Source organism: Arachis stenosperma, chromosome 8, assembly GCF_014773155.1.
Source record: "Arachis stenosperma cultivar V10309 chromosome 8, arast.V10309.gnm1.PFL2, whole genome shotgun sequence".
NCBI lineage: Eukaryota > Viridiplantae > Streptophyta > Magnoliopsida > Fabales > Fabaceae > Arachis > Arachis stenosperma.
In genome coordinates, this window is record NC_080384.1 from 28,926,971 (window position 1) to 28,937,304 (window position 10,334).

Consider the following 10,334-nt stretch of genomic DNA (forward strand, 5'->3'; position numbering starts at 1 on the left):
TGTTGGATTATAAACTAAAAAAATAGATTAAATAAATTGAATTGATGATAAAAAATAATAAATTTTAATGGTTTTTAGTATTTTTTTTGAAAAAAAAAATAAAAAATTAATTATTAAAGATATAATTATTCATATTATTTTTTTATAATTTAAATTTTTAAATAAATAATTTAATAATATAGTATAAAATTTAAGGTAAATTTTATGATGTTTTTATTGCAGTGTTTAAATTGTTTAATTTATTTTTAAAAATAAAAAAAATTTAAAATTTAAAATTTATTAAATATTATATATTTATCCTTTTTAGTAAGTTATGCATAATGTTAAAAGTACCATAGTATTCACCAAAATTTAAACTTTTGGATAAATAATTCCATGACGATGGATAAATATAAATTTTAAATGTATAATCTTTGACTTGTTAGATGTGTGAATTTTATATTGACTTATTTTGTTGTATTGAATAACAAGATAATATTATACATTTATGAATGAAGAGTAGTTGAGTTTATGCATTATCAATGCAATAATTTTTGTACCATGGCTGGCCGGAACCAAGGAAGAAATATATATGCATACATTATGATTTCAGTAGAAGTTAAATTTAAATCTCAACTAAAGGTGTAACTAATTAATAATGTTTGATAAAAGAAAATTTAGAGATGATTATTATTATTATAGATACGTGAAATTTTTAGATATTCTATAAGCAAGACATTTGTTTTGTTTTAATTTATGTGCTGATCATCATATTAATTTGGTGAATAAGATGGTGGTGGTGGTTATTGATTAAATAGAGTAACCTACAAAACTAATGTAAAGAAAGTGAAAGAGATGATAAGATGAACAGAAAAATGTTACTTGTAAAGCACTTATAAGGCCGATTTTAAGACACTGATGCTAACTACTGTGTATTGTTTCAATTCTCACTGTTTATGAAGATACCGATGAATAAATTGTACAGCTAAAGAAGTGCACAAATAATATTCTTAATACACTTAACTCAGTTTCTTATATCACATATTTAATTACTAGTTATAAAACAGAAGAGTATTAAGTGCATTTGTATGCCAAACTATTAAAAAAGCATACACTTATTACTTTTTAGTTTATTTTTTTATGTATTACTATTAAAAGGCAAGGAAATATATGTAGAGAAGAATATAGCTTAACTCAATTTATATACACATATATGAAATTAGCTAGTACTTACATAAGATTCATGTGGACCAGCATGTAGGAGATGCATGGTTAGAGAGGTGGAAGTATATATAGACTCCCCAAATTTAGATGAAAATATTCCTTAACTGCAACCAAATCAAACACTACTCATGATAAGTTAATTAAGTTGCATATAAATAATCCTCTTAATAACTACATTATTATTGTTAGTGTTAGGTATGACATCAAAAGTGGAGGAATCTGGTTGAAGATTAATAATTGCTTTAGTCTAATGCAGCTTTAACTAATTAAGTAAGCTTGCTTTAAACAGCAATAAATAGACATAGCTAGCAGCTTCACACAGAAACTATATGTCCTCATCATCATCTAACAAGGTTAGGTAATAGTTAACTTAATTAGTCAATTTTCTCTTACGACAATTGACTTATATTTGACTTAAATTAGATTATTATGAAGTCTTTGTGTCATTAAGTGATATAATTTACCTAATTTAATTTCACAATTTGAAAAGATCCCTTCAAAAGAGACTAATCAACTGCCTATATGTCAGTCAAAGCTCAACAAACAAATTAAAGTGTATGTGTAATGGTTAGCACTGAAGAGTGAACACAAAAGTAGTACTGTGATGAGAAAAAAGGTACAAAGAAATAGGGCAAGTTATGCTTAGCTTGTACAATATTCCTTATTTTAAGAAAATAACTAAAACTAATTATGTATATATACATGAGTTTATGTATGAATGATATATATGTATCTCCAACAATATTTATATGCAAGCAATATTGGACAGTGATGCCAGCACACAGATTTCCATGATAACATCTTAAATAGAGAATGAATAATCACTATCATCAATAAACAAAAAAGATATTGGAATATATTCAAACAGACATACATCTTAATAATAATAATTATTAATAATAAGATGTATATGTTAAAATTAAAGTTTTAGCTAGCTAAGATATATTTATTATTTAGGTATAAAAATCATTATTAATAAATTAAAAGAGGAATGAAATAGAATAATATTATTGAACAATAAAGTTTTAGTAAAAAATAAAGATTTTTTTTTAATAAAAAAAAACTCGCTCAAAAAATTTTGTCATATACAATGCACATATTTTTTCTATAAAACTCTTCAATTTTTTCACCTAATTGTACTCTTAAAAAAAAAAATTCTCTAGTAATAATAGTAGATGAATGGCTTGAAATATCTCTGCCATATTTGAAATAAAAGAGAATATATAGTACTACTTACCAATGGTTCAACGTTGCAGCATCTATAGGTGTTGGTCCACCTTTGAGCAAAAGATAGTTGATCATAGAAATCAGACAATAGTGTATGCGCTTTGATAATTTGCATATCCAACTTCCAATTTTTCAGTGATATCTTATAATTCCCAGATGCATATCCAACCACTTGGAAGAATATATGTCCATTACTACCTAAAATATATTTAATTTCTGCATACAATATTAAAAAAATAATGCAGTAACAACAATAATAACTAACAAGTACAAAGCTTGTGGGCACGGGAACCGAACCCCCCCCCCCCCCCCCCCCCCCCCCACAAAAAAAAGAGAGAAATTAAAGAAAGAAAGAGAGAAGAAAAAAAAAACACAAGAATAAGTATCACAAGGTACAACTCAGTGGCCCTTATCTTCAAAATACAGTGAGGTACCAATTAAAACTGCAGGCTGAATTTCTCTACAATAATGATATCCAGTGTATCCATAGGGTAAAAATGAAAAGAGAAAAAAAGAAAAAGTGCTAGCTATGGACACACAGAACAATAATTCGAAAGATATGGTAGAAATAAATACGAATCTAATTAATTAAAGCCATATATATTCATCACATAGTAATTAAAAAAGAAATTAAATGTACTGTATAATAATAAAATAAAGGCGGCATGAAGACTTTACTAGAAGTGAGTGATCCTTCTCTCTTCCTCTTTTGTGTGTGTGTGTTTGGGTCTAATTGTGTATATAATATGGATAAGTAGTATAAGAAAGAAAGAAAACAAAACTATGAAGATAATTTGCAATATTGTATGATGAAAAGGAATATTCATTCATAGTAATAGATAGATCTGTAAATGAAGTCAGCATAAGACTTCAAATAGTAGTAGTAGTGTATGTATGTATATAAATAAATAACAAAGAGAAATTAGATAACCTAGGATTGCCTACAAATTGCAAAAGACCTAGATAATAATGAATGCATCCCCATATCCTCATTAAAAAAAGAAGCAGTGGGTATAGTAGAGGGCGTGACAATAAAAAAATTGGCACTAATTGACAAGTATATTAATTATTAAAAATGAAATTAAGAAATTAATAAAGGTTGAATAAGAAATAATTAAACTAAGCCGGCCATCTGACAAGAAGTGAAATTAAAGAAAGAGTAGTGACCTGTGGTGATGGTGCCTCTAGATCTCGTGTGTGAAGATGTTGTTCCACCAGTTCCCACCTCCTACCCACTACTAAAGTCGTTTATGGCCGATGCAGCATCATCAAGATTCTCATAAGCTAGCACTTGTTGCAGCATGTGAATCTTGATGATGCTACATCCGCAAACAACGACTGCTTTTACTTTGATTTCTTCATCCCCATGCAACTTCCTGCTAATTAAACACGTGCATACGAAGTAGAAGAAGCTGCAGCATAACTTCATGTATAGATTACTCAGAAAGAGTAGAGAGTAAAGACCAATCACAAGGAAGCTCGTCTCCTAACACTTCTGTAGTTGTAGTTGTAGGGTACAGAAGAATCAAAAACACAGAGAGAGAGAGAGATAAAGAAGAAAAGATAATAATCAATTGAGATCAGATGTTATGATGATTACTTTATATGCTGATGAGATGAGTAAATTTTTAGCAGCGGCAAGGCCACGAGGGAGATGCTGACGTGGCTTGCTGGGAGTGGTTAGGAGTGTGTGTTGTGTTTGCTAGGCCCCCCGGTGATTGTTCATCGATCTTCAACAAAAGAAAAACAGATCGGAGACAGAAAAGTATAGTCATGAAAGAAATTCATGGAATTCAAAGGCAGCCTTCGGAGCTGAGGTTCGAATACAAGTACTCAAAAGAAAATAAGTAAACTAAGGTAGCTCGGGGGATCGGAGATAGATCTAATTAATGGCGAGAGATGAAAAGAGAAAAGAAGAGGGGGAAGGAAGAGGTGGATGAATGGTAACAGTGGAGCAAGGTTTGTGGTCACATATATAGAGCCACCAAGGCTTTATATACTATTTTCCTTTCTCTAAATTCCCATTGGTTCCTTTCACACTTACCTCTCCCTACCAATATATTTGTCCACAGTATTATTTCTACATTAAAATTAATTATTAAAATCGTTATTATATATTTATATATAAATATATATTATTTAATTTATTTTTAATATATATTTTTTATTTTATCGTATATTTTATACCAATAATTAATTTTATATTTATAGCCAATAAATTATATTTCAAATAACATAATTTCCTCCTATTTATTTAAAGGATTGCGAATTCAAAATTTTTTATTTTTGATAAAAAAATTTGATTTTATATTTATAAAAAAATACAGAAAATTAATTTTTATTTAGTTAACATTAGTCAGCTTTAATATTTAAAATTTATTATTAAAGAATTATAATTTAAAATTTAAAATAAATAAAATAATTTTTAAAAAAATTAGCTAATATTTAATAAAAAATTAATTACTTAATATTACTCATATTTCCATTTGGTTTTTGAAAAATATGTATTTTAATATCTCATAAAATTTTTATTCATGAATTTTATTATTAGTATATTTTCAATTTAATTATTATTTTATTATAGTAAATTTGATTATTCTGACAACTGTTTATTTATATATAAATGTATAATAATTAATTTAATAGTTAATTTTTAGCATAATAATAATAATAACTCTATCTGGATAAATCTTAATATATTGTATTATATATATGGTTATTAATTAAAATAATGGTTAACATAATTGATAATGATCAAATAAATTTGAATTTTATAAGAATTTGAGATAGATAACTATATATATTATATGAAAGAAATAATTTCACAAATATTAAAAAGTATAAAGGTACTATTTGATCTTAGCTAGAATAACTAATGTGGAACTTAACTAAATATGCATATACATCCGAAACCCTAGCTAGTTTTAAGGTCCCTGGTGGATAGTTGATGATGGCGAGCGACAAGGACTTGCTCATTTTCTTTACCATAAGATCAGTGATCACATACATTATTATGTGGCAAAAAAGTGTAGGGCTGCCGTTCTTTATTTCTATTTATAATTTTAAAGTGACACAACTACTGGTGAAGGTCCACGTTCCACAATACAAATTGACAATGCAAGATTCCCATTTTCAGAGGCATTACTCTAATTAAACTCATATATTTATTCATTTATTTCTTTAATTATTGCAATTAATATATAATATGCAAACTACTGCTGCTGCTGCTAAGTTCCATTTTGGCAGAGATAAATTAAATCAGAAAACATACACATATATCAGATAAGATCTAAAATTATAATTATTAAGAAAATTAATTGCTAATAATCAGTTGCTGATGACACCAACATCATCTAAAAAATGTGTGTGCTTTCAATTTATGTTTTTGTTTTTCAAAAAGATATATACATGAAAAATCACTTGTTTTTTTTTGTGACTGAAAAATCACTTGTTAAACTAATTTATATATATATTTATATAAAATATATATTCTCTAAAATAAAAGTTTAATTATCATTGAAATTATAATTTTCATAAAATATATACTTTATTATCTTAATTTAATTTAAAAATAATGAACTTTTCACAATCATAAATCGGTTACTGTTTTTTTTTTTTAATGTTAACATTCATTGTCCCGTTACAAATGATTAAATATTACCAATATAATTTTGCTACGTTACTAACAGTGTTTTTGTGCCAATTTTTATTTATGACTGTGTTTAATAAAAGTGCATTTATGAAGGTGTCTAATAAATATGTCTTTTTTATAACTGTGTCTAATGAAAATGTCTTTATAAATGTATTTCTTGAATGTATCTCTTTATATATGTATTTAAAATATAATAATTAATTATTATTAACAATAAATTGACAAATAATATGTTAGTATCTTATACTTTTTTTTTACCAATATTATTTATTGTAACTGATCAAGTGATCAACTATTACAATGAGTGAAAATCACTATAAAAAATGATATTTTTAACAAAAAAAAATATATTTTTAAATATATTTTGACCTTTATTAGATAATACATTGACTTAAATATCAAAATATTTTTTATAAGTATTTTATTTATTATATTTTTTAGAGGTCGAACTATATTTAAAGAAGCTGAAAGAATGAAACATTTCATATCAAATGAATTATACTTTAAACTTTTTTTATATGAATACAATATATATTTTATATAAATATTAATAGTTGATTTTTTTTTATACATGTCGTAATAAACTTATTTTTTTTTCTCCCTTTTAATACTAGAAGCTTACTAGGAGATGTTAACTTATTATATTAATGTTTAATGACATAAAAAAATTTGGCGTTTATCGAAACAAGCTTAACTATATCCTGTTTTTTAAAGGACTGTATTTGATGATGACATAAATATTTGATTAATGTTTTAACGAACATATTTTTTGTTGACATCTGATCAAAGAGTCTTTAATATATGTTCTTTAATGAGGCCTTCGGCATGTGCATGGGTGTGATCTGAAGCGGATGGTAATATGGTACTGATGATACATGATACATCCTTACATTCATGTTTACATTTTTTTTTTAATGAGAATTTCTTAAGTTACGGAGTGACTTAAGTGGAAATTAAAAAAAAAATAAAGAGAAAAAGAAGATAAAAAAATAGATAAAAAGACGAAAAAAAACTTAAAACACAAGATAAATTTATTATTTTTACCAATATTTTTAATTATTAATTTAATTTTTTAATTTAATAATATATTTTTACTCTACATTTTAAATATTATTAACTAATTACTAATAAAAAATAATAAATTTTACAGATGCTTTAACATTTTTCTAAAGAAAACCATTTCTTCAATAAATTAAAAGAGCTGTACGTGGACCAGAAAAAATGTGTAATTTAAATTTTTAATTGCAATTATTAGTGACACTTAGTCACTTATTATATTATATATGGTAGTGTTTCTTAAGGTTGATGGTGGTAGGGTAGCGAAGTTGTTGTGAAGATTTAGTTGAAATTAATTAATATAAATTATTTAATTATATATTACAAACAATATAATTTAATTTAATTTAAGTTTTATCTTATTAAATAAATCTTATCAATAATATAATTAAATTATATTTATATTTGTAAACAAAAAATATAGTAGTGACTATTTCTATATTCATAGAAAAATTTATTATTTTAATTGAAAAAAAAGTTGCTTAATTTATGTAAAAGATATAATTATTTTTTCAAAAAATGTAATTATTATGATAATTGATTATTTTATTAAAAATGTCTCTAAAATAAGTAAATATAAATATATATATATATATATAAATATACGTAAACTAATTTTGAATTATTATAGATGTTTGGTAAAAAATTTCAGATAAAATTAACTTTACGTAAAATTAATAATTAAAAATTATTAAATAATTTAATTAATTTGATTAAATTTTTATCTTACAATTTTTAATTATAACTTCGTGTAAACTTCGCTGTAATTGAGTTTCCACTGATGGTTTTAATATTTATAATACTCTCCTTTTCCCTTATATTATTTTTTTATCCAATTCCAGTAAATAATTTGTGATTAATAAAGTAACTATATGAAAAAGAAAATTGAAATTTCTGCAGTGAGATGTGAAAGGCTCAAAGGGCAAAGGCTCCAGTGCGAGTCCCACCTGAAGAAAACGCCATGGCCCACTCCGTACAATCTGATCTGTCTCTGCGGCTTTCCCGCTATTCTTTTCTTTCATCATCAAATCAACAAACCAAAATTGTAAATAAATATATAAAAAAGAATATATTAGTAAAAATCTAGTACAAAGATTTAAACAATAACAAAAAATAAATAAATATTTTAAAAATATTTGAAAACATTGTAAAAATATTTTAATATAAATATATATAGCTAAATTTTATTTCATATCTGACATATTTTCATCATATTTTTTAAATATTTTAAGAACAGTTAAATAATAATATATGAGACTCAACAAATAAATCAGTTTCTTATGTCTCCCCTTTTCTACTTCGATATCACATGTTAACAGTTTAAGACAATTTATTAATATATATTATTCACAGTTATTTTTACAATATTGATGATACTATGTTGAGTATTATATTTTTATATATCATATAAACACCAAACATTTTGGCAAGACCTAATCTTAGCTTGTTTCTTATGACACAAAAAGATAGGAAAAATCAAAGTTCATATATTTCTAATAATATATATGTGAGGATTGTGAGATTATCAGAGTGCAAATTTATTTTAGATCAAATTTAAAAAAAAATGTGCAAAATATATAATATTATTTCGATTAATATTCAAAGAAATTAAAAAGTATTAACAATGAGTAGACAATAAACTAAGATATATAATAATTCCATAAAGTAAGGAATGGTGGTCCCAAAAATGGATGGTATATGCAATTGTAGTAGTGAATAATAATAATGGTGTATGAATGTATGATGGTTACTAACATTGCAATGAGTTGGAAGTTGGAACAACTCCATGATTGCAACCCACACGGACACGGCCCGAAGCTGCTTATGTCAAGTCTTATATATGTCTGCTCATCAATCCCTGCAACTTTGTGCATCTCCACATACTTACTTGTCACCAAAAAATCTAACAATTATCATTCTATCTTCCATGCTTATTAGGTCAGGAATCATGCAATGCGCCTACATATATACTCATGTTTATTAGCAATATGGCACATGAAGAATAGTCATAGTTTGGTAACAGTGTAATTTAATATCTTTTAAATATTGTTTTTTATTTAAATTTAAAAACAAAATAAATAATAAATAATTTTTTTGATTTTTTGAACAACTAATACATAAAAATAAATATTTAAATTAATTAAATAATAATAAATCTTTAAAAAGACTAACCAAAATCTGAATTTTAAAAGACATAATATTTTTCATTTGATAATTCATGTCTTTCACAATCAAAGATTATTAATGGTCCAACATTCATCGCATATCAATGACAAAGTTATAATAATTTCAGATTTATAATACACCGTCTTCGTATTTATAACTTTTTTAGAGACTTTATACTTAAAAGATATAAAACTTGTAATGCGAATTGATTACTTAATTACTATTGTTGTCACTACTTATAATTCATGATTTGATTATTTGATAAAGATAGGGAAAAGTACAGTGATTTGTTTGTTTATTAAGATTAGCAGAGTCAAATTTGTAGTGGATGAAAAGATCATTACTTTACTTGTTCGTTTAAGTAAATGCTGCCATTTAAATTTTACTTTATGTATATAGTAATTCATTGACTAAAAATACACTCTTAAATAAAACTCAAATTCACTGCAAATTAATTCTTCATCAGTCAAATTGAAATATATCAGGCCAAAAAAAAAAAAAGTGATTGTTACAGCTTGACTAATTTCAATCATGACTCATATATGATGAGTGACTTCCACCATAGTCATCCATAAATTATCGATATAAACTTAATCGCTACTTGTTGATACTTGATTGGCCTCTGCACATTGATAATCCACGCCGCCACACCAATTACGCTCCGAGATTTGGAACATTCATTCACCTTAACTATTCTTATTCATACATATGAAGAACTTACTCTATCAAAGTCAAATAGAATGTACGTAATTAATTAAAATCATTATCATGATGAGTAGTAATCGTACCCAAGAAATTAAAAAATTCACTTGCGGGTAAATATTATTCCACGAATCACCTTTAGTTTTGCAAGTCAAGTTTTGTATGTGACTAATAATGCGGACAAAAGATTAATAAATATCGTATGCCACATTTCAACTACTTTAATTATTTTAGCAACACATGGGAAAGGAAATATTCCCATGAATCATATCTTCCATGCTTAGCCATATAGCGAGTAATAATCATCCCTACGTCAACTTGTCATCAT

The 10,334-nt window shown here is 25.3% G+C and overlaps 1 long non-coding RNA gene across 2 annotated transcripts; it reads right to left on the reverse strand.

Annotated features, from left to right (window-relative positions):
* Nucleotides 1–435: 435 nt before the first annotated feature.
* Nucleotides 436–4,366, reverse strand: LOC130944164 (uncharacterized). 2 transcript variants are annotated; one of them, XR_009071979.1, is made up of 4 exons: nucleotides 4,031–4,366; nucleotides 3,598–3,925; nucleotides 2,441–2,646; nucleotides 436–1,307 (listed from the first exon to the last, which is right to left on the reverse strand). It is a non-coding gene; the product is annotated as an uncharacterized LOC130944164 (long non-coding RNA). The 2 variants fall into 2 exon arrangements; XR_009071978.1 differs by having other exon boundaries at nucleotides 3,598–4,366.
* Nucleotides 4,367–10,334: the final 5,968 nt, after the last annotated feature.